General features: G+C 44.5%; 2 protein-coding genes across 2 annotated transcripts in view; one reads left to right on the top strand and one right to left on the bottom strand.

Moving 5' to 3' along the window:
* MCF2L2 (MCF.2 cell line derived transforming sequence-like 2) overlaps nucleotides 1-22,168 on the bottom strand; it is a 275,394-nt gene that overhangs the window by 104,492 nt on the left and 148,734 nt on the right. The gene's annotated exons all lie outside the window — the stretch shown is intronic.
* The window catches only part of B3GNT5 (UDP-GlcNAc:betaGal beta-1,3-N-acetylglucosaminyltransferase 5), a 37,520-nt gene that overhangs the window by 792 nt on the left and 14,560 nt on the right, over nucleotides 1-22,168 (top strand). The gene's annotated exons all lie outside the window — the stretch shown is intronic.

Genomic DNA, 22,168 nt, shown 5'->3' on the forward strand with positions numbered 1-22,168 from the left:
ATACATATTCTCCAGCACTAAAGTTATTACTATTATAGAGGGGATGCTCCGCTTAAGACCCAATCTACGTGCCAGAACGGAGAACTGCTCTGGTGACTTGCTGCGTCTATTCTTTCCGAATGGTTGCTATGTGATGCTTTTTTTTTTTTTTCCCTCCCTATCTGCATTTTTTTTTTTAAATCTTGCATGTTTCCCTATGGAGCCTCCTTTTTATCGCATCGTAAAGCACGGCCCTGTGAATTCCGTGCAATGCATGTTTAACATTAGAAAAAATGCTATTGACTTTCGCCCTAAAAAGAGTGGCAAATCAAGCGATTAAAAACTTGCGAGAAAACTGCAAGCGGCGGCTATGTTTTTGCAGGAAAAAGTATCGCTGATGCTCAAAAATCGTGGAAAAAAGATGCAATTTTCTTGCGGCAAAACCACGATTGCCAGTTTGAAGGAGCCTCTTACAGTACAGGCAAGAAATCAGGGAAGCAGTCCCATTGAAGAGAAATGCCGCAATCCTCTGCTGCGGCTGTGACAGCCATGCCGGATGATCCCTAAAGTGATGCGAGGCTGTTTTGCCACGAAAACTCCTCACATTCCTGGGGCTTTCACATGGCGAGGAGCGTAATATGGGGGTGGGATTCATGGCTCCATATCGTACTCACTTGTGTGATTTTTAGCCTAAGGCCGTTTTCACATCTGTCGGAACCTCTGAATGGACGCTCAGCTGAGTGGAAAGCGGACTGACGCCGTTATAGTGAATGGGGTCTGCCCAGATACGGAGCTGTTCGACCGCGGGAATTCCTTTTTCCTGCTCCATTTGACAACTTTGTTCCATTCACAAAAAACTGAAGCCGACTGAAAGTTTTCAGGTTTTTCCTCATTGACTTCAATTTTTTTTTTTTTTTAAAGAGGAGTTCATTTCAGTTTTACATCCTCCAAAAATTAAGACAGAAACCCTGAACTGACAGCAACGCAGGTGTGAAATATGTCGGCAAGAATTATTTGCATATCCACTCCAAGTGACTGACAACCTGACATGTTATTGCATGTCTTCACGCCTGCTGGCGTATCGGGTAGGAATATATTCCTAGGCAGCTCCTAGAATACGTCAAAGCAGTATGGCTTACCTCTAGGACCCAGACGCTGGGTGCAGCTCAATGTTTGCCATCCTGAGCCATAATATTAACCATTATTGACCAGATAAATAATAAATGTGTGTAATAGGTATTCCAGGCATCTGGTGCTGCAAATAATAGAATATGTCTAGTTTCCCACAATTAAATGAGAGTACTTGATATGCACTTCTTAGGTGCCTGAGAGGCGCAGTCAGGCAGGTGGAAGTGACCTCTCCCAATTCCCACGGAGTATACTGACAGCCCATAGATCACTGCTGTTCACACTCTCCACTCCACAGTTGTGCAGTACAGCTAGGGCCAGGCTCACACGACCGGATTTGAATTACGGATTCCATGATCGGCATCTGCGCAGACTACCTGTGGTAAAACATAGGCATTGAAAGGCATGTATTTTATTTTATTTTTTTTTTTCATTTTTTCCCCCTTCCTACATACTCATGGATATGAATTGCGAATTTTGCGAGCCGAAGAAAAATCGCAGCATGCTCTATTTTGCCGTGGAATCCGCGTGGACGGCCTCCATTGATGTCAATGCAGGCATTCAACCGGAAGCCCATATGCAATTAACACATGGGCTGTGGGTACCTGTGTCATCGCTAAGCGATAGCAAGGGAAATACAAACAAAAAAAACTGTACTGTGCATGACTGCCTGCAAGCTTCCGCAGTCTACCACAGTACAGGTCACCGGCCAGGCTCACAGCCGAAACATGCTGCAGGCCTCCTGCATGCCGAATCTGACACGGCCGTGTGAGCCTAGCTTAACCCCTTGAGTGGCGGGTTTCCTACCACCCTGTCAGACCCACCAGGGCAGGTTTCTTAAATGGGCCAATCATTTAATTTCAACTAATTTTCCAGTCGCGTTCCAAGAGCCGTAACTTTTTCATTTTTCCATTGACACAGCCATGTGAGGGCTTGTTTTTTGCGGGACAAGTTGTACTTTTTGATGGCATCATTTTTGGGTATATATAAAGTATTGCATAACTTTTGTGAAAAAATTTGTAGGGAGATTAGGGGAAAAAAAAGAAATACTGCCATTTGTTTTTTCGATTTCATTTTTACGGCGTTCGGCTTCTGACAAGCCGATGGTCTCTATAGCAACCTGTAAACAAAGCGGGACATTAGAAGCAGGAGATTGCTGGCATATGGCTTTGTTCTCTGTGGGACAGTGCAGGCAGAGCACAATGCCACAGCTTATGGCATTGTGCTCTGCAGCTCCCATAGTGATACAAAGCCCGGAAATCTTCTGGGCTATATCGCCAAATTTCCGGGCGTGCCACTCAAGGGGTTAAGGCAGAGACCAGGGGCCATACAACTGGTCTTTTATTATACTTACAAAGGTGATCACACAAACAGGCATGTAAAAGGAAAACCGCTGCTGTTTAATGCTGCAGACGGCGTCAGAATAACCACCCAACTCGAGTTTTGCCTATTGGCTTCATCTGGGATGTGGAGCAGCAGCGGGTTTCATTTTTACATGCCTATTTGTTGATCACCTTAGAAAAAAAAGTTTTAGGGACCTTTTCACGCAGGACGGAATATTCCCTAACAGTTGTGGAATATTCAGCCCCAAAATCTGTACTGCTAACGTGCAGAACTGAAAATGATGCAGAATTCTGCCAAAGTCCGCAGTTAGCAATGCAGAAGTTCTGGATGGCATATTCCACAACACTGTAGGGAATATTCTTTCCCGCGTCAAGGTTCCCTTTCAGTCTCCGTGTTCGCTGCCTGCACTGTTGATTCATTGTTTCTGGATTCTAGGAATCTGCCCTTAGTATAAACAGCAGTGATCTATGGTCTGTCAGTTTATTCTATGTAGTTGGGAGAGGCCACTTCTACCTGTGTGATTACATCTCCGAGGTATCTGAGGAGCGCATAGAAGTACTCATCAGTTTTAACCAGGTTCACACAATGTGGAATTGGGAGATCCTGCCTGGGGATAATACAATGCATGTGGGTTTTTAATCATTCAATTCATGTAACGCAGAAAACGTTAGTGCAGACGTTCAGAGATGCCGTGAAACTTCAGTTCACTATTGTTTGCAGAGTTCACTCATTTGCATGGAGAAGTCTGCACTGTGCTTTAGACTGCGCTTTCCATGGTTGTGCTATGGAAAGTGTGTCATGCTCGCTACGCGTGCGATTTATCGCCGCCGATCACACTATGACAAAACGTCCGTGGGCAGCCAGCTTTAGTGCAATGTGTAGGTTTAATCCATGCCATATTGGATAAATAAATGTCACAGGCTGCAACACTAAAGCTGCTGGTGACAACTGCAACATGTGAGCAAAGTGATCTTTTAGCCACCAACATCATGAATATACACTTCCAGTCAAAAATGTTAGAACACCTCAATTTTTCTAATTTTTTTAAAATATTTACACAGTTTAATGTCTCAAATGTACTTTTGAAATTAACGCATAGAACAAATAAGAAAGTTTAGATGAATACAAATAATGGATAAAGGATAGTTTTATACCTGCGTCAGGAGTTCCTCTTTCCTGCTTTGTTCGGAAAGGGGAATCCCTGTGGCCAAAGGCTCCCGCTTAGGCAGGAACAGAACAGCGCCGAATAGACCCCATTGACAGCTGCCTGGCTTTTAGCTGGTAGAACAAGGACTACATGCAGCCCTTTTTTTTTTTTCTTTTGATATTTTGTACCCGAACTACCGACTGGATGTTCCAACGCAGACGTGAAAAACCCTAAGTTTGTTTTGCAAATTAAAGGGGTTGTCCCGCGCCGAAACGGTTTTTGTTTTTTTTTAACCCCCCCCCCCCTCCCGTTCGGCGCGAGACAACCCCGATGCAGGGGTTAAAAAAACACACCGGGTAGTACTTACCCGAATCCCGGCGGTCCGGCGTCTTCATACTCACCTGCTGAAGATGGCCGCCGGGATCCTGTCTCTCTGTGGACCGCAGGGCTTCTGTGCGGTCCATTGCCGATTCCAGCCTCCTGATTGGCTGGAATCGGCACGTGACGGGCGGAGCTACACGGAGCCGGCATTCTGCACGAGCGGCCCCATTGAAGACAGCAGAAGACCCGGACTGCGCAAGCGCGGCTAATTTGGCCATTAGAGGCTGAAAATTAGTCGGCACCATGGAGACGAGGACGCCAGCAATGGAGCAGGTAAGTATAAAACTTTTGATAACTTCTGTATGGCTCATAATTAATGCACAATGTACATTACAAAGTGCATTATTATGGCCATACAGAAGTGTATAGACCCACTTGCTGCCGCGGGACAACCCCTTTAAATCAAAATTTTTGACCTTTCAAAATAGCCACTTCTAGCTGATATAACAGCTTTATACGATCCAGGCATTCATTCTGCAACTGCTTTCAGATATTCTCCCCAACATTGTTGCAGACGTTCCCACAAATGTGCTGCACTCGTCAGTTGCTTTGCTTTCACTATTCTGTCCAGGTCATCCCAAACAAGCTCACTTGGGTTTAATTTGCCGGGCATTCAATTCTTTGAAGCCCATTGGCTTCTTGTCGCCCTAAGAAGTTCCGACATAACCTAGAAGTATGTTTTGGATCATTGTCTCGCTGTAATATAAACCCCTGGCCAACTAGGCGTACACCAGAGGGTATTACATGGCGTATTAACCCTTTCCAATCCAATTTTGGATTCAGGGTTTCCTAGGGGGCTTTCTCTTTCTGTTATTATACAATGGCGCCTTCTGCTGGCTAGAGGCAGTATTGCGGTATGGGACATGCTGGAGAGGCCCCCAACAACAGAGCGGTCAGTAATATACAGTAAGAATACCCTGCCGGATGTCTTCCGATATCGGAGCTGTACAGCCTTCAATCAGAATGTCTTCAGACGTCAGCCAGTGGATTGGAAAGGGTTAAATTGCAGTCATAGCCCTTTTTTTTCCCCCAGTGTGCCAGTCACCTTTTTCAGCTTGCCAATTCTGGATCCAGCAAACTAGCACCAGACCATAAGGCTTTCTCTTTCATGTTTGATAGTTGGTATCACTCAGGACCCTATTTTTAAGAGTGCACAAAAACCATGCATGATGCATCAAAGACGTCAAATTTTGATTGATTCAGTCCATAAGGCCAACTTCCTTTCTTCAGTAGTCCACTGGAGGTGCTGCTTGGCCCAGGTAGGGTTTTTTTTTTCTCTTGCAATCTCAGTGGCTTACTTACTGATGCTCTACCTCTCAAACCTGCAGATAAGTCTTCTCTTCATAGCTGAAATGGAAACTTGTTTGTTGTTTTGTTCGTGCACAAGCAGAATTTTTAGACCGGCAGATCACTAAGAATTGTTCACTTCTCATTTGGTACTTCACATTACTATGATTGTTTAGACGTAACAAGAAGTGAGCGAGCCAGCAATGATTTTTATGCAGGCTGAAACTGAGCGACAAGTAAAAAGTATACAATGGCTCGTGTATAGACGTAACTATTATTGCGCACTTTCGTTCGTTTGAGCGAGTGGTTACGTGTAAACGAGTCTCAAGATGTGGTTAAGCCAGGCAGCAGAGTTGACGATGGATTGGAGGGGTGCAATAGCTTTGGATGGGAGGCTGCAGAGAAGGATGCAGTAGTCTATATGGGAGATAAAGAGCATATATGTAGTGACTAAGTCGCAGGGCACACCACTGAGGAGATGGCAGGGGTGGGGATGGAACTTGTTACGGTGGCTCTACCAACTCCTCCCCTGAGGGACACGTGTGACTCTTTGCTAAGGCACTGACAGGCCTCTTCAGGCAAACGCTAATGGTGCGGTTTACCCCTTATAGGAAGTTGTCATGGGTGACGCCACTGTTCCTTATTTCGCTGTGAAATCCAAATGGGAGAAATAAAGTCTAGACACACACGGGTAGATTGTAGAACACAGTTGCTGGGAATGGGCAGCAACTGGAACTTTACTTGAAGTTTTCTAACAGGTGAATTTATAGGCAGCTTGTTGGTAAATTACACGCCAATGCAGGAAACAATTGAGGTCAAGGAGGAGAACACAGGATGATACTGGGCCCACAGTCCAAGTTATCTGTGCAGCACCACTCCTGGAAACCGGCACACTCCGGAGGAGGGAAACAGAGACCCTCTACTGCACACTCACACCTTGTCTTCCAGACACTGCACGGCAGACTTCACTTCTTCACGTGAGATGAGGTCCTAGGTAAAAACCTCCGATGCCTCTTTCATTCTTCACCACATGTAGATTGAAGGAACCTACATGTGGCTGGCACTCTCTCTCTCAGAAGCACCAAGAATAACTGCCAAGATGAACCCTGCACACACCTTGCAAAAACATATTTTTTTATCACCCAACATCGACAAGACAAAATTGTTACATTTCCAGACATAACCCAGACATTCATAGACATTAACCTCTTGTGTGCTGTAGCTGTGCTATACATATACCTAGTGGCAGGACAATTTGCACAGTGCATCCACTGTGAGAACATGACATGTGAGACAAATACAAGACAGTTATGGAGGGGCCAGATACATAGACTTCAGGCCACAACATATACACTAGTATTTTTGTTGGCTTGGGGTTGAGGAAAGAACCTATCCGAAAGATGTTTCTCAGCTGAAGGGGGCAGGACTAAGTGAGAGCCTGTATGTGGCGTTTGAAGGAGAGAGCGGAGTCAAATGTTACACTGAGACAGCAGTCTTGAAGAATCGGTGGTGGTCTTGGTAGAATGGTGGTGGTAGAAACCGGATTGCAGTTGGCCAGATTAGTGAGATAAAGGAGAAGTAAGAGGACCGTTCAAGGTGGATATGCTATTCCGTGAAGTCTATCTCCAGACTTTATGGTTCATTCTGTGTTGTTGGTTTTAATTGATTAGAAAGTTGTTTTGAAACTACCAGTTAATTGATTTGGTCCAGGTAACCACAGGAATAAATGAAGCTTGGCACACTTTGGCTAGGTCCTGAGTACTGGTCATTGTGCAATAGGGAGCTGATTCATTGTGATGCAACTTCATTTGACTTGCTAATGAATTAAAAATCTTTTTTCAGAACTGAGCTACTGATGACTGATCCTCAGGATAAGTCATAGCTATAAGATCACTGACTGTCTGCTGCTCAGGATTCCTGACAATTAGCTGTCTGAAGTGATGGGTGAGTGCCACGGTCTCTTCACTGCATACTAGGCACAAAGCCATGCATTTTATAGCGGCAGCACCTAGTATAGTAGCTCAATCCTATTCACATGAATGGATTCAACTGCTTTTAGGCCATGTGAGCGATGACCGTGATGTCACAGGACTGAGAAGAGGCCATGGTGCTCAACTGAGTGCCGCAGTCTCTTCAATCTGCTTATCGGCTGAGGTACTGAGCAACAGACCCTAACCGGTCCAATGTGGATGACCTATCCACAGGATAGGTCCTCAACATCTTAGTCCCAGAAAACCCCCTTGTTCATTAATGGCCATGCAGTTTTAGGCTACTATTACATGAGCGCCATTAACCCGGGCAATTGTTAATAACATGCAAGCACTGGCTGTCGCGTAATAGCAGCCTTAGGAAAACTACGTGCCAAGTTAGCACTTGGTTAATTGGAAAACCACATACTTATATTATGGTAGGACTCTTTGCCATATCACTGCAGCACTCCCTATGTGGAACCATACCCTTAGGCATCCAAAACAGTAGCATATTTCATTATCCGTATGTCGGACATGAAAAAAACCTCCAACGTGCGGACTCCTTTTATTCAGTGAGGCAGCACAAACTTTTTCACGCAGACTCATTACATGTTCTATTCTTGCCCATATTACGCACGAGAATGAAGCCATGTAAATGTGTGGGTAATTCAAATATTCAACAGTACGCGAACAGGTGTCCAAGGTGAGTTGCATCCGAGCCTCTCAGGTGCAACACGGCAAGTGAGCACCTCGTGAGCTTGATTAAAAATCTGAGGCGGCCTGAGTTTCTACAGATGGCCTTCTCGTTAATTGTTTCTACACTTCCTGGTCTGTTGCTAAATATAACTGAAAAGATCATGTTGTCCGCTGCGTTGTTTCTGTGTATTACATAGAAATCTTTAAGCGAATGTGTCGGCGCTACATAAATATTATTCTTCTGTATATAGTGGGAATTTGCCATGCAATTTGCAGAAAGTTTCCAAATGCAACCCCTTAACACCGCAGTATGTAAGTTTATGTTATGGGCACGTGTTACTTGCCGCAACAGGATGCAAACTTATATCATGCGTTTAAAGTGTTATCACAATGGCAATCACAGAGATTCTGTAGTGAGGTCTGGGTCCCTCCTGCTGCTTTCTGGAGCTCCGCTGTGTTCTTGCAGTCCTTGGACGCCCACTTCCTGGTTATGGGATTCATAAATCCCGAGTCCAGGATGCGCCACAGCGCTCGAGAACTAATCAGTGCAGAGCTTGATGCGCCAATGCAATGACTGTGATTGGTTCATCGAGTGGTGCATTGATTGGCTGAGCAGCGGTCGACACAGCAATCTCAGCCATCGCATTGTGGAGGTGGGATTTATGAACGGGCCAGTCAATGCCACGGCTCAGCCAATTCATAAATCTTGCCTTCACAACGCGATGGCTGTGATTTGTTTCTTCGAGCGCTGCGTTGATTGGCTGAGCAGGGCTCGAAGAACCAATCGCAGCCATCGCATTGTGGAAGCAGGATTTATGAATCCCGTAACCAGAAAATGAGTGGCTAAGGACTACGGGACTCCAGAGCTTCTGAGATCAGAGGGAGGGACCTGGACTGAGCCTGCTAGGTTATGTATTCCTTTTTTTTTTTATGTAATGTAATGCAATGCAGCTAGGGCTTATTTTTAGGCTATGGCCTCTATTTTAAGCTTCCTTGAAAAATTGGTGTAGGTCTTATTTTCTGGAAAGCATGGTATTTGCTGGGTGACATCTTCTGCCCCAGCAATTGCTGTGATTGGTCAGTTAGCACTGACTGACCCATCAGAATGCAACAGCCCAAGTTCGTGCTATTTACAGTGCAAGCTCTCTCTGCAACCACTGCAGTGTGTTAATTAGTGCTTGGAAAAAGATCTGAGAGGGCATTGAGCAGGAAAAAAAAAAGAAAAAACAATCGTCATTAAGCGTGATCAATCAAAATAGTGTATAGAGATGAGCGAGCTTGGATGGAGGGTTAGCATGAGGGTTTGTTGCAGTGTTATGGTTAAATTATTTGCTGTACATTCTTCCATTTGGACCATTTACAGCTAATAATATAAGCTTAACACTTAAACCCTCACCGTAACCCTCCATTCAAGGCAAAACTCACTCCACAGGCTGCTAAGACCTTCCTGCAGGCAGCCAATCAGGACCTATGGGGGCGTACCCTAGCCCTAAGCTGTCAATTTAGGTCTTCACCCATTGTTCTGGTGTTGACAAGGTACAATAAAGTGCAAGTCTGAACCCCCTGTAATCCCAAGAAGGTGTCAAAGGACTGCCACTACTGTGGGCCACAATGTATCTGATGCTCAATGGATTACTCCTGGAATTTTCAGACCCCAGATTCCTGATTTTACTGCAAACTCAAGGATACAATTTAATACAGCAGGGCTCAGAGGGGTGGAGTTGCTAAGTTTTTTTTGTTTTGTTTTTTTCCCTTTGGAAGCGGAAATCTCGATTAATTACCACTCATGTGGAGGAAGTAGCAAATTGCCATAGGAAGTAATGGGTGGTATTTGGTGCAGATTCGCGGTGTGGACGCTGACCGCAGATTTTGCAGCAAATATCCACCCTGAGCAGGAGCAAGGACCCAACGTGCTCTAACAAGCAAATAAAAGGCTTATATTGTATTATTGAACCCTGCCCCTTCAACCCTGTACAATATTGATGTTATATTTGTACATGTTTATAATTCTGCATGAACCCACTGGCTGCACGAACCATGGGGCAGGTATGTACACTGCGTCCATGTATGTTACATTCTGAAACAATATGGCATTTCAGAATAAGAATACTTAAAATTTTGACTTGGAAGGGTGCTCTGGGTCACGGCTCTGTGCTGCTCTCTACCTGCCCAGATCACCTAGAGTGATAGCTTGCTCCCTAGTTGTGTACATACTGCCGGCGAGCAGAGACTGGCATAGCACGTGACTCGCAGCGCCCTTTTGAGTCAAAGTATGTCTATTCTGTAATGCCACGGCATTCCAGAATAAAACATGTATATTCAGTTTGCTTTAATTCTGTTATATATCTATATGGATTTATGTTATGCTTTCAGGGACTCGTATCATTATGTGGGTTTTTTAATTTTAGGTATTTTTATACTTGCATGTGATTTATATTACTTTTCTATATGTCATAAATATATATATATATATTTACGAGTCCTACACTCTAGTTTGTTTTTCCTCCGTTTGATACATATTATAGGAGGGACTTTGTTATTTGGGTTATATGAGATGGGTATTATTTACTCCAAATATGATTTATGATGTTCTACAGCTTTGTTTCTAAACCAAAATGTATATAAGCGCGTTGCCCATACCTATGCCAAGTTTCTGTTTAAAGGGGTTGTCCTGCGAAACAAAGTTGGGGTATACACTTCTGTATGGCCATATTAATGCACTTTGTAATGTACATCGTGCATTAATTATGAGCCATACAGAAATTATTCACTTACCTGTTCCGTTGCTGGCGTCCTCGTCTCCATGGTGCCGTCTAATTTTCAGCGTCTAATCGCCCGATTAGACGCGCTTGCGCAGTCCGGTCTTCTCCCTTCTGAATGGGGCCGCTCGTGCCAGAGAGCTGCTCCTCGTAGCTCCGCCCCGTCACGTATGCCGATTCCAGCCAATCAGGAGGCTGGAATCGGCAATGGACCGCACAGAAGACCTGCGGTCCACCGAGGGTGAAGATCCCGGCAGCCATCTTCGCAAGGTAAGTAAGAAGTCACCGGAGCGCGGGGATTCGGGTAAGTACTATCCGTTTCTGTTTTTTTTTAAACCCCTGCATCGGGTTTGTCTCGCGCCGAACGGGGGGGCTATTGAAAAAAAACAAAAAACGTTTCGGTGCGGGACAACCCCTTTAAGGTAGGGCAAGCGAGGCTTGTCCCAATAGACAGCAAATCAGAAACCATGTCTGTCTCTTGATACGGCAGCTGCGGGGCTGAACACAAAATCGCTAATTAGGCTGGAGTCGCCCCAGCGTAAGCGTATTTGCAACGCATTCTTTCAGAATGGGCGTTGCGTGCATCAGCATATTTGACCTTTTTTTTTTTGCATGCACCAATGCACAGTCCTTAAACGGCCAATAGTTGATATGCTCAAAATGTTTGTTCCTTGCGCAGGAAAATATAGCATGCTTTTTTTTTTTGCACGTGACCGAATTACTCATGCCAAAAACACGCATGTGAATGAACCTATTGAAATCAATAGCTTCTATTCTCTGCATTTTACGCAATTAGGTTTTGCATGCACAAAACAGTGCGCTCCTAATGCGGAGTGCTTATTTGAATAGAAAATTTCACTGTTTCCTACTGTAGTCCCCTGAGGGCAATTCCCTGAAATAAAAACCGGTTACATGAGTTCCAGCCACTAATATCTCACTGTCGCACACACAGGGTGGTGCCCCGTATGGAATACAGTGCAGCTCTGAGTATCACAGCGGGCAGACGACTACGTTCGCTGTTTGGTACTAAAAACAGTAAGAAAGCTGCATGAAACTTTAGTAAACTGTCTTTAATAACAGGGAAAAAAAGGGGAAATTTTATGCAAAGTTTAAAAAAAAATGACACCAGTTCAGAGTTTTTTTGTTTGCCTTTGCTGCTTACTTGGGACACTTGTACACCAGATTGTTGGGCACAGAAGCGTGTGAACGAATTTTCAGAGATAAGCGTCGCGTGTAAATTAAACTTGGACGACTGCCAAACGAACGCATTTGAGCGATAATCGTGCAGTTTAAATGCACAGAAATCGCTCCCTATTCGTTCACAGGATTTAAGCTTAAGGTCTCATGTACAAAGGTGGATTTTTACTGCAGAATCCAGAGCGGGCGTTGTGCTCCGGATTCTGCAGCAATAACCCTCCATAGCATGTTATGGAAAAATGATTTTTCATGCACTCGAGCTGAAACCAATTGAAGTCAATGGAAGCCGTCCAATCCACGGCCCGTCCGCAATGTCAACTGCGGGAAAGCAGAAATTTAAGAAAACCTGTACAGTTTTTTTTTTTTTTTTTAATTCGCAGATAGGTGCGCAGGGGACATGAGACCTAAAAACCATTGCTGGATCACAGCTTTGTTCTGTGTAAACGTTTCCCGCTCAGTGCTTCACATAGAAGGTGAAGTCTGTCAGTGTAAACACTCTGCGCGGTCACTAATAACTAGAGATGAGCGAGCATACTCGCTAAGGACAATTGCTCGATCGAGTATCTCCCCGCTCGGAAGAAAATGTTCGGCTGCCGGCGCGGGTGACAGGTGAGTTGCGGTAGTGAGCAGGGGGGAGAGAAGGAGAGCGAGATCTCCCCAGCCGCTCCCTGCCCACCGCCGGCAGCCGAATCTTTGCTCCCGAGCGGGCACATACTCGCTAAGGGCAATGCTCGATTGAGCAATTGCCCTTAGCGAGTATGCTCGCTCATCTCTACTAATGACCTTTTCGGTGACAGCTACACTTGTGCAGTCGTTTTACCTGACTGTCGGCCCGTGTAAAAAGGCCAATAATTGGTCCTGTGTTTGTGATGATCACTTAGTAAATGGGCAGAGATCGCTCTGGCTACCCGCCTCCATCCACAGTAAACAGGCAGTTGTTCATAGATGAGCGACTGCCTGTTTACACAGTTTGATAGTCGTTTAATTTTTATTCCTACAGAGACTGTGTGCTGGGCCGTGTGCAGACAGCTGTGAAGCAGTCTATTCTCAACCCTCCTCCCCAAGCGAGGCTGGCCTGTAGCGGACATGGCCAGCAGGGGAGCAGTATGACAGCCGACCTGTGAGGTGAGCTGACACAAGCGGGGTCTGGAGCTCCAAGACTTAGCAGCAGGACGGCAGCCTCCGAACCCTGTCTGCGCAGCCAGGGCGCTGTCAGTGTAAGGTGCCGCCGCGCTCCCTGATGCTCCCCCCTGCCTTCAGTGGTCCCTGCTGTCGGGGTCGGTGGCTACGCTCCCTGATGGCTCCCCCCTGCGGTCTGTGGTCCCCGCTGTCGGAAATTGGGGTTGCAGCCACTACTCTTGCATCTTGACGCCACAGCCAATCAGAACATAGGGGCGTGACGGGGCGTCAACTGCAACAACGCTAGGTCAGCCCCTAGCTGCCGGTTGCGTCAAGATAAACCAGTACCAGACGCTTATTGTGTATCATTTCAAAAGATAGGGCAAGATCTATCTTTTTCACGCTGCGTATAAGACCGGCGACCGAAAACGGTCACGCAGGTGCTCTTACTACCAGCGCAATTATTTTACATGGCAAAAAATCGTTTGTCTGAATGAAGCAATTGAAATCCAAAGCTTTGCATGGTCTGTTTTTATGGACTTAAAAAAAAAAAAAAACCATAGCGAAATACCTGCGTAAATATGGTTGATTTAATAAGCCCTAAATGGGTTATCCCATGAATAATGATCATCACCCATCCACAGGATAACTGATGACTGTATGATCACAGTGGACTTCTGCTGATTGCTAGGATGGAGCCTCTGAGTGTCCTCTTCCTCCTCACTGCATGACCACAATAAGGAAAACTAGGAACCCAGCAGCAGTCGGCACCTGTGCTTTACAGCTCCACTAAGTCTGCAGTGCTGAGGAAAACCCCCAAATGTTGCTCTGTCCTGTCTGAGTTCCAGGGGGAAGGAGGAGCAGCCCCGGTGAAGGAGAGCCTAGTAGTTACACCTCTTAGAACACACATTTTTCCACTTTGGATTTCATACACTGTGGGTTCGCTGTGCAGAAAATCCAAAGCATTTCTGCTGTGTGGGGCATACCATTCTCATAAGGTACCACAGTGGCTTATAGGCAGATGAAAACTGCTGACTAGGTCAGTGTGGTTTGCAGATTCAATGATAATGGTCGCATGATTGTGTAGGTTTACCTGCAGAATTATGTGGCCATTAACCCTTTCCAATCAGTGACAGACCTCATCCAGCATTCAGATTTCCCTGCATAGCTCCAATGTTGGGAGAGGTCCAATACTTTCTAACATTATGCAAAAGAGCTCTCTGATGTCTGAGACTGTTCTGCATATGTAGGACAGCTCTGTGATGGAAAGCTGCCCTACATACTGTTACATACATATGCATACTGTTCTGGTCATTAAATTACTTGTATCCTATTTTTTTTCCAATTTCCCTCTGTAGGCTGTATATCTGATTCTCCATTCAGGACTAGTGGAGCTGCTGCTGAGCTATGTGTTCTATAGTCTGTACAAATAGGACAAAATGATTCTGGGCTCCAACTGTCTGCTTGAACACACACCAACATAACCTCATCATGTAGGAATAGATAGAAAGATTTAGCAATGTACATGTTGTGTCATCAGCATTAGATATATCTGCATTAATGTCTGTGTGTCTTTCCCTCCCCTTCTTCTCTGCAAATAGTTTAACTAGCAGGATGACTCCTCCCAAGATCTGCTGTCTTGGTGTCCCCTTTTCAATCATGTGAGGAACAGCTAGAAGGAAAGGAGACAGCACTTTAGAGGGATTTTTCAAAAGTACATAGGAATTACACTGACTATCATATAAGTAGAGGTTGTTTGAAAAGTTTGAGCCCATTTAAAACTAGCACCATAACATATTCACCTCCACTCCCCGTTCTGCCATCCTGTGGTCTCCATCTGTCATCTTGACAGTAGACAGTGGACAACGAGTTAGCAGACCCCAACTTGCCAGCAATCTAAGTGAATAATCTACCATCCCCAATTATCCACAACACAACTATGATGACTTACACTGAGGTGTAGATAGGCTGCGGGTACCCGCAGCCATCGCCAACGACTGCAGGTGAAAAAAAAAAATCCTGTTCTGCACATGACCAACGGTGAGTCTTTGCGGTCATCCACAGTACAGGGAAAGAAGGTACGTTGGGGCGGCAGCCACGGTCAGAGCTGGATTCTGCTGCGGGCTCCTGCATACAGAATAAGACTCGTTTGTGTGCAGGCAGCCTAAGTCTGAGAATGGGGGAGAAGGAACAGGTCTCACACACAGACATAATGCTGAATCTGATAGAGAAATAATGTATATTCACATCTACACTGCTCAGTATTGCTGTACACTCTAATACATAGGCGTATTGGAAAAAAGTACAGAATACAAGTCCTATAATGGCCAGTGTTGTTCCTCATGTACACACACAGCCTGGAAAGTTAGGTATGCTTTAATTGTAGCAACTTCCGTCTCCAGGAATAATGAGCTTTGTCACTGAAAGGCATTGTATACTATGGTAGTCAAAAGCAAACTTGGAGAGCAGGATATTCTTCCAGGAGCTTTTCTAAAGAATTGTTTCACCTGACAACTAGTATAACGTCAGCTTGGTGCCTCTCGTTCCATAGAAATCAGAGGGAATCTGCCTTTACTGTATTACTAATCTTCCAGATTGTATGTGAACTCTATCGGACAGGCCCTTCACTCGTATTTTTCAGTTTGGTCATTTGTTTTTATACCACTTTGTAATGTGTCATTTCATCTCCAGTGCCGTTGAGTATGTTGGCACAACATAAACATTTAATTAATTTTACTTCCTGACAGCTATAACATAAAGCATTACCAACATTGTATATCAGCACATGCAATACCTTTGTCCGTCGGACGCAACCCAGTTATGGTTGGGTAATTCTATTATGTTCACCCTGACAGCAAAACACACCACACCCAAAACCCTTCCTGAACCAACATAAGGGCTCATTCACATTGGGGTATTGTCACTGCTTATTACGCATGTGTCTTTGCCGTGTGTAACACTCGGAGAATGGAGGCAATGAAAGTCTATGAATTTTCATTTTTCCATTCACACCTGCGTTGGAGCTGCGAGGGGACACTTCATATAAAACACAGGAGAAATTAATCGCAGCATGCTCTATTTCCCCGTGTTTCATACGCAGCCCTTGAAGGGGTTTCATGGAGGAACGCCCCTGTCGCACCCCTAGCTCCCGATTGCCGGAATACCAGAAGGCCCTCCAACGTGCTTCAATGCCGCTCAGCTGCAACCCTGGGTTATACTCTCCTTCCAGGACCTGGAGGGGAGCCTTCTATTCAGCCTATCAGGTACAGGGGGCGTAACCAGGCTGTCAGTGCTCTCTCCAGCACTACTTCCTGGTGGCGTCAAGATACACCAGTACTGGGCTCAGTATTGAAACGCTGCCCTCTTGCAATGCCTGTGAAGCTATGATATATAAACGGACGTACGTGCAAACAACCAACAGACACACACAAAAACACTTACAAAGCATCCCAACACACATAAACAGAATAGCTAATAAATACAAGGTATTAGTTAGTAATTTTGGCCAAAGTACATAATCTCACGAGCCCACGACAGGGGTCCTTGTGGTCTCGGGAGTCTGTACTCTAATAAGACAACTTAAACCCTGGGAAGTCTTTCCTACAAGCAGGATGACTGTCCAATAGGGAAGGTCCCATACTGAAACCTAGGGGCCCAACGCACCATAGATGTAATACAACATTTCTGCTGAACAGGACACCATTCACACGTACAAACAGACAAGGGACATACACCCTGAACAGATAATTGTTTATTGACGTAAAATGGGGAAATCCCATCCAGAACCTCATGCGAGCAAGCAACATCAGAGCAGAACATGTATGACTCCAAACACCAGGGTACTGGGAGGGGAATAAGGAAAATGGCAAAAGCGGTAAACGACCAGCACCCTGTAGTAAGTGTGGCTGGTATATATATATATGCAGCAGACCGGTGGCTGGCTGGAGAACTCCACACTAACAGCCAGTCAAATCAGCCACACCTGCAGCAGTGTGCTCCTGGAAACCCATAGAACCACAGGAACCAGAAGGTGACTGAAAGGCAGGTGGTGATTTATTTATTTTTATACTTGCCCCTGCTGTAACTCGCTGGATATCATTCATGGCACGAAAATCTGACTCTGCATAGACCTGTATGAAAGAGCGCACACATTGCATTCTAAAAAGACTCCGATTTTCATGCTGCACGGGATCAGGAGGGTGGGTGAGTATAAAGAATACATCACCCGGCTCTCCATCAACTGATCTTACAGCACCATAACTTAGTTTATGGTGGTGACCGCTTTACATATGTACATGTCCAGTTGCAGGTACTTTATCTCTGAGGATGCTAGGGTGTGGAGAATTCCTGCTTGTTCCCCCTTCAGCCACTGTTTGACCTCAATCTGATAAAGCCTTTTATTTGTCTCTCCAGGACTTGGAGCTTATCTACCTTTTCAACCTGTTCCCCTTTTGTATCTGCCTATGTTTGGTTTTGTTGTCTGTGCCTTTTTCACATTCTCCTTTTAAGAGCTTCCTTTTTTCCTCCACAACCTGTTTTCACTTCTGCATTACTTGGTGTGAAAGCCTTAAAGGGGTAGTCTGGTCACACTGACTTCTTAAAATTAGGTTTAAATGAGTGAGGGCAGTTTTTAGCCATTGCTAATGGGAATTGTTACGTGAAAAACTGATAGCTTCCCATGTGGTGGTGTTTTTTGGGTTTTTTTTCCCCCCATCATAGCGGTTGCATGATGTGCAATGCATTTAAAAAAAAAAAACAGGAAGGCTGCTCTCGCACAACTCGCTTTTTACAGTGTTTTAGTGTGGTGTTTCACGATGTAAAATGCCTCCGTTTCAATGGAGCTTCTCAAACGCCGCAATTTTCAAGTATTGTCCGTTCTATTTTTGGTGTTTTTATTTGCGGCGATGACCGCATGCGCCCGCTCAGCTGATTTGGGCGGGCTTCAGAGCAATGGACCCCAGCCAATCAACTATTAATGACCTATCCTAATGATGGTTCATCAATAATATTTCACCCTTTTAGGCTGCCTGTCCATGGGTGAGATGTCATGGCGAGATCCACGGTGATAAATCACCCGCGGAGCTCACATGACAGGCTTTCCTTAGGATAACTATGGAATGCGCAGCCTGACCTCCACGAGCAGAGAATCATAGCAGTTCTCTAATTGCGTGATTAAAATCGCAGCATGCCGCGATTCTTCACGGTGAGCCTATCAATTAGATAGGCTCATTGTAGAGACCTTGCAGCCCCCCCAACCTTCCCCCGCAGCAGAATACCGCTAGAGATACGACAGGCGGTCTTAAGTATTTTTAAACTAGAAGAGTTACCAGGATGATGAGCAGTCTGCAAATCATGTCCTATGAGGGAATGGTTAAAGGATCTGGGAATGTTTAGCTTGCAGAAGAGAAGGCTTAGAGGAGACTTAATAGCGGTCTACAAATATCTGAAGGGCTGTCACAGTGCAGAGGGATTAGCCCTATTCTCATTTCTACAAGGAAAGACTAGAAGCAATGGGATGAAACTGAAAGGGAGGAGACAGATTGGATATTAGAAAAAACTTTGACAGTGAGGGTGATCAATGAGTGGAACAGGCTACCATGGGAGGTGGTGAGTTCTCCATCAATGGAAGTGTTCAAACAAAGGCTGGTCAAATATCTGTCTGGGATGATTTAGTGATCCTGCACTGAGCAGGGGGTTGAACCAGATGACCCTGGACGTCCCTTCTAACTCTACCATTCTATGACTAAACGCGATATGTCGCCCACTGAAATCAATGGGGAGCGTTTTCAATGCTGTAAAAAATACAATAGAACGCAGGATAAGATAGGATGGATATATCCCTAATGTCACCAGTGCTGGTCCAGTGTGATGCAGAAAACTTTTTTTTTTTCCTTTTTAATGTTACAGAACTTGTTTCATTTGCGTGTTCATTAGAAAAAAAATGTACAATATTTTTTACTTTAAACCCGTAAGAACCAGGGTGTTCTGGTCTTTAAGGACCAGACACTTAAGTAAGGGTCCTTTTACACGGGGCAAATGTTGGGCAAATGATGCCTGACACTCGTCTCTGTGTTTCCTTGCTTTTAATCACATACGTTTTTACTACGGGGTGGGATTAAAGCCCAGGCCCAAGCGCCCTAAATATACGCCGCTTGGTCCTTAGCAGGTTAATAGGATTCCTTCCCACTTTTTTGAAATATAAACTTGAAAATACTGCCACGTGAATGTTTCCAATCCGTGTAACATAAGGTATGTTTAAGATGAGATCTGTGAGCTGAAGCCTGTAATTGTGTACATGGTTACTGTATCTCTGAGAGTCAAGCTGGCAGGCCACATTTAAAAACCTGTATATATTTTTTAATGTGAGTACCTTAAAAAGAAACCAGTCACGCCTCTCCAGCACTGTAAACGAAGTTATGGTGCAATTAGGCCAAATGCCCACATACAGATTTGTACCATGGTTCCCGCAGCAGAATTCTGCAGCTATTAGAACCTAATAGCTTTTCTGCCAGCCAATGCTGACATGCGTAATTTTACCGCGGATTTACGCAAGCGATTTTAAAAAAGTGGCATATTCTGTTTTCCACGGATTTATGCCACGTAGGTCACTATTAATATAGTTTTAATCACCAGTGGACGCATTTTGTTTACCACTGCGGTACTCCCATGCCGCAAATCCGTGGGCGTATCATGCGACAGGGAGTCGGGGTGTTTTTGTTTTTTTTTTAGTTTTTTTTTTAATATACTCCCACAATCTAGCAATGTTCCTATCTAGCTTGACTGATGAAGGGGGCCTACCCCTATACACAAATCTGCTGGTTTTAATTAATAAAAAGAGAAGTCTGAGAATTCTATACCACAGTTTGTTGGAATCCACAAGTATTCTGCATCCAATGCACGGCAAATCTGCGCCAAGTGCCTAGTCATCTGAATGATCACTATACAGTGCAGGTTTCAAATTCACAGGTGCAAAGAAAGTGACATGTCACTTCCTAAATTTGCATTGGCAATTCCACACTCAATCTGCCCATTAAAGGGTTAAACCCCTATGTGGATCCATGGCATACAAACAAGGACATTTGTGGCAGAAATTGTGGATTAAGAGACAGAATCTATGTGGAAAAATATATGGCATGGATTCTGTTGTGTGAACATAGCCTTACGGTGATCTGATGATGACTACTATATACTGTCTGCAGTTTATTGGCAGGGGGAGATGTAGATAATGTGTACCCTGCGAAATGTGTCCTTAACGTTAGTGTGTGCATGTAATAAATATTATACAGAGTCCCGCAGCACGTCTCCGAACCCATACACCAAAAGGACAGTACATCTGGCTAACAGAAGTGTATGGGCCTATCAACACATGTTGGAAAGTGTTCCTGGTGTACGTGCTGAACATGTCTCGCAGGTTCCTTGTTCAATGGAGCTGTCTGAAAAATGTAAAAAAAAAATATGATGCCCTTGCTAGAACATAATAGACAAACAAATACTCATCCCTCCCAGGTCCACACATCTCCCGTCTCCCCTGTGATGCAATATTGACAGGCTCCTGCATACAGGGATGTCTCAGGCTGCTGCAGCTAATCAGACCTCAGAGTTTGGCTGCTGCAGCAGCCTGTAACGTTGTGTACAGGCTGCCTGCAGGCCGTCAAAACGGATCAGGTGTGGAGGACCAAGTTGCATTGCAGGAGAGGCAGGGACTTCGGGGATGTGGTTTGTAGCTTGCTTGTCATATTCTAGCATGGTGAACTGTAAAAAAATGGATTATCCAAGTTTTTTTGGTTTTTTTTTTTCACCTTATAAAGGAATTTTTCCAAGCACAAATACAAGTGACCTATCCTCAGGATATGTGATCAATAGTTGATCGGCTGATCCTTTTTGGTTAAATTTTCTTGAATACTCTTAAGTTATGCAGTACAAGATTATTAATAGGTAAAGTGCAGCACAATATTAGTATCTCACGCCATCCAGTGACAAACAAAAAATACGTATTTCTAACATGGGAGTTTCAGTGACGGATGGCATCCATTGGACGAATGTTTAGTGATGGCTGTGTATTTTTTTTTTTATTTTTTTTTTAAGTTTTATGTTAAAGGGGTTTTTCAGAGACCTACTATTAATGAACTATCCTCAGAATTGGTTATCAATAGTTGATTGGCTAGAGTCCATCACTTGGGACTCCAGCCAATCAGGTGATTGGGTGCTTGCTGCAATACAAAGGCTGGAGCAGAAGCTGCTACACTGACCCCTGTGCAGTGGCTGATGCACGTAACTGCAGGCTGGGGTCTCATTAAAATCAATGGTCAGAGCAGCGGCTTCCATTCCAATCTCGTTGCGACGTCACTCGAGGAGTCGATCATGACTCGAACTCTACCTTTACCTACCATAGATCTTGGGGTTTGTCAGGTTTAGAGACCAGTTAGAGAAGGACACATCTGTACAAACTAGAATGACAGCAGTTAGTTTTTCATGGGAGTTGGAGAAGAGAAATGTATGTGGATTCTTCTATACGATATTAGCTTTCAGAACAGTTTTGTGCACGGTTTGCCCATGTAATAAACATCTGAACGAGGTAAAATAATTGCTGAGCATAATGTACTTAGTTCAATCCAGCTAAGCCTGGAAATTGTCCTCAAACAAAATAATGTGCGTGCTGCAGTTGTAGTCTGGATGAGCCATACAAAGGGAATGAGCTACCTGACTGTGCTAAAATGCTGAACGCTCAGCTAAAACAAAGTGGCGTACAATAGCAAAATACTCAATAACAGTCCAGCCAGGATCTGGTCCAGACACCAGAAGAGAAGCATTGTGTGAGCTGCCCATGTAATGCTTTCATCACAAGAACAATGTCCTCTGCTGGGGAGACGACTACTAGACTTTTAAACTTGTAGACCTATGCAAAAAGCTAGAAATGCATACTAGGGCGTTTAAGATCTGATCTGAAATAACGAGGAGAGCATCTGGAGAGTACAAGACTTTACTATAAACAGTGTTTTGCCTCGGTGAGTCACTGGGCAAGATCAGTCCAAAAAAAAATAAAATTTATTGACTCTTTGGACCGCTAGTTGATATATAACTTTTATTTAATAGATTAAAATGTGTCTAACTAGCGAACAAACATACAAAAATAATGATCCCCTTGAAGTGAAGGATTAATC

The sequence above is a fragment of the Eleutherodactylus coqui genome, chromosome 1 (genome assembly GCF_035609145.1).
Source record: "Eleutherodactylus coqui strain aEleCoq1 chromosome 1, aEleCoq1.hap1, whole genome shotgun sequence".
Taxonomy (NCBI): domain Eukaryota; kingdom Metazoa; phylum Chordata; class Amphibia; order Anura; family Eleutherodactylidae; genus Eleutherodactylus; species Eleutherodactylus coqui.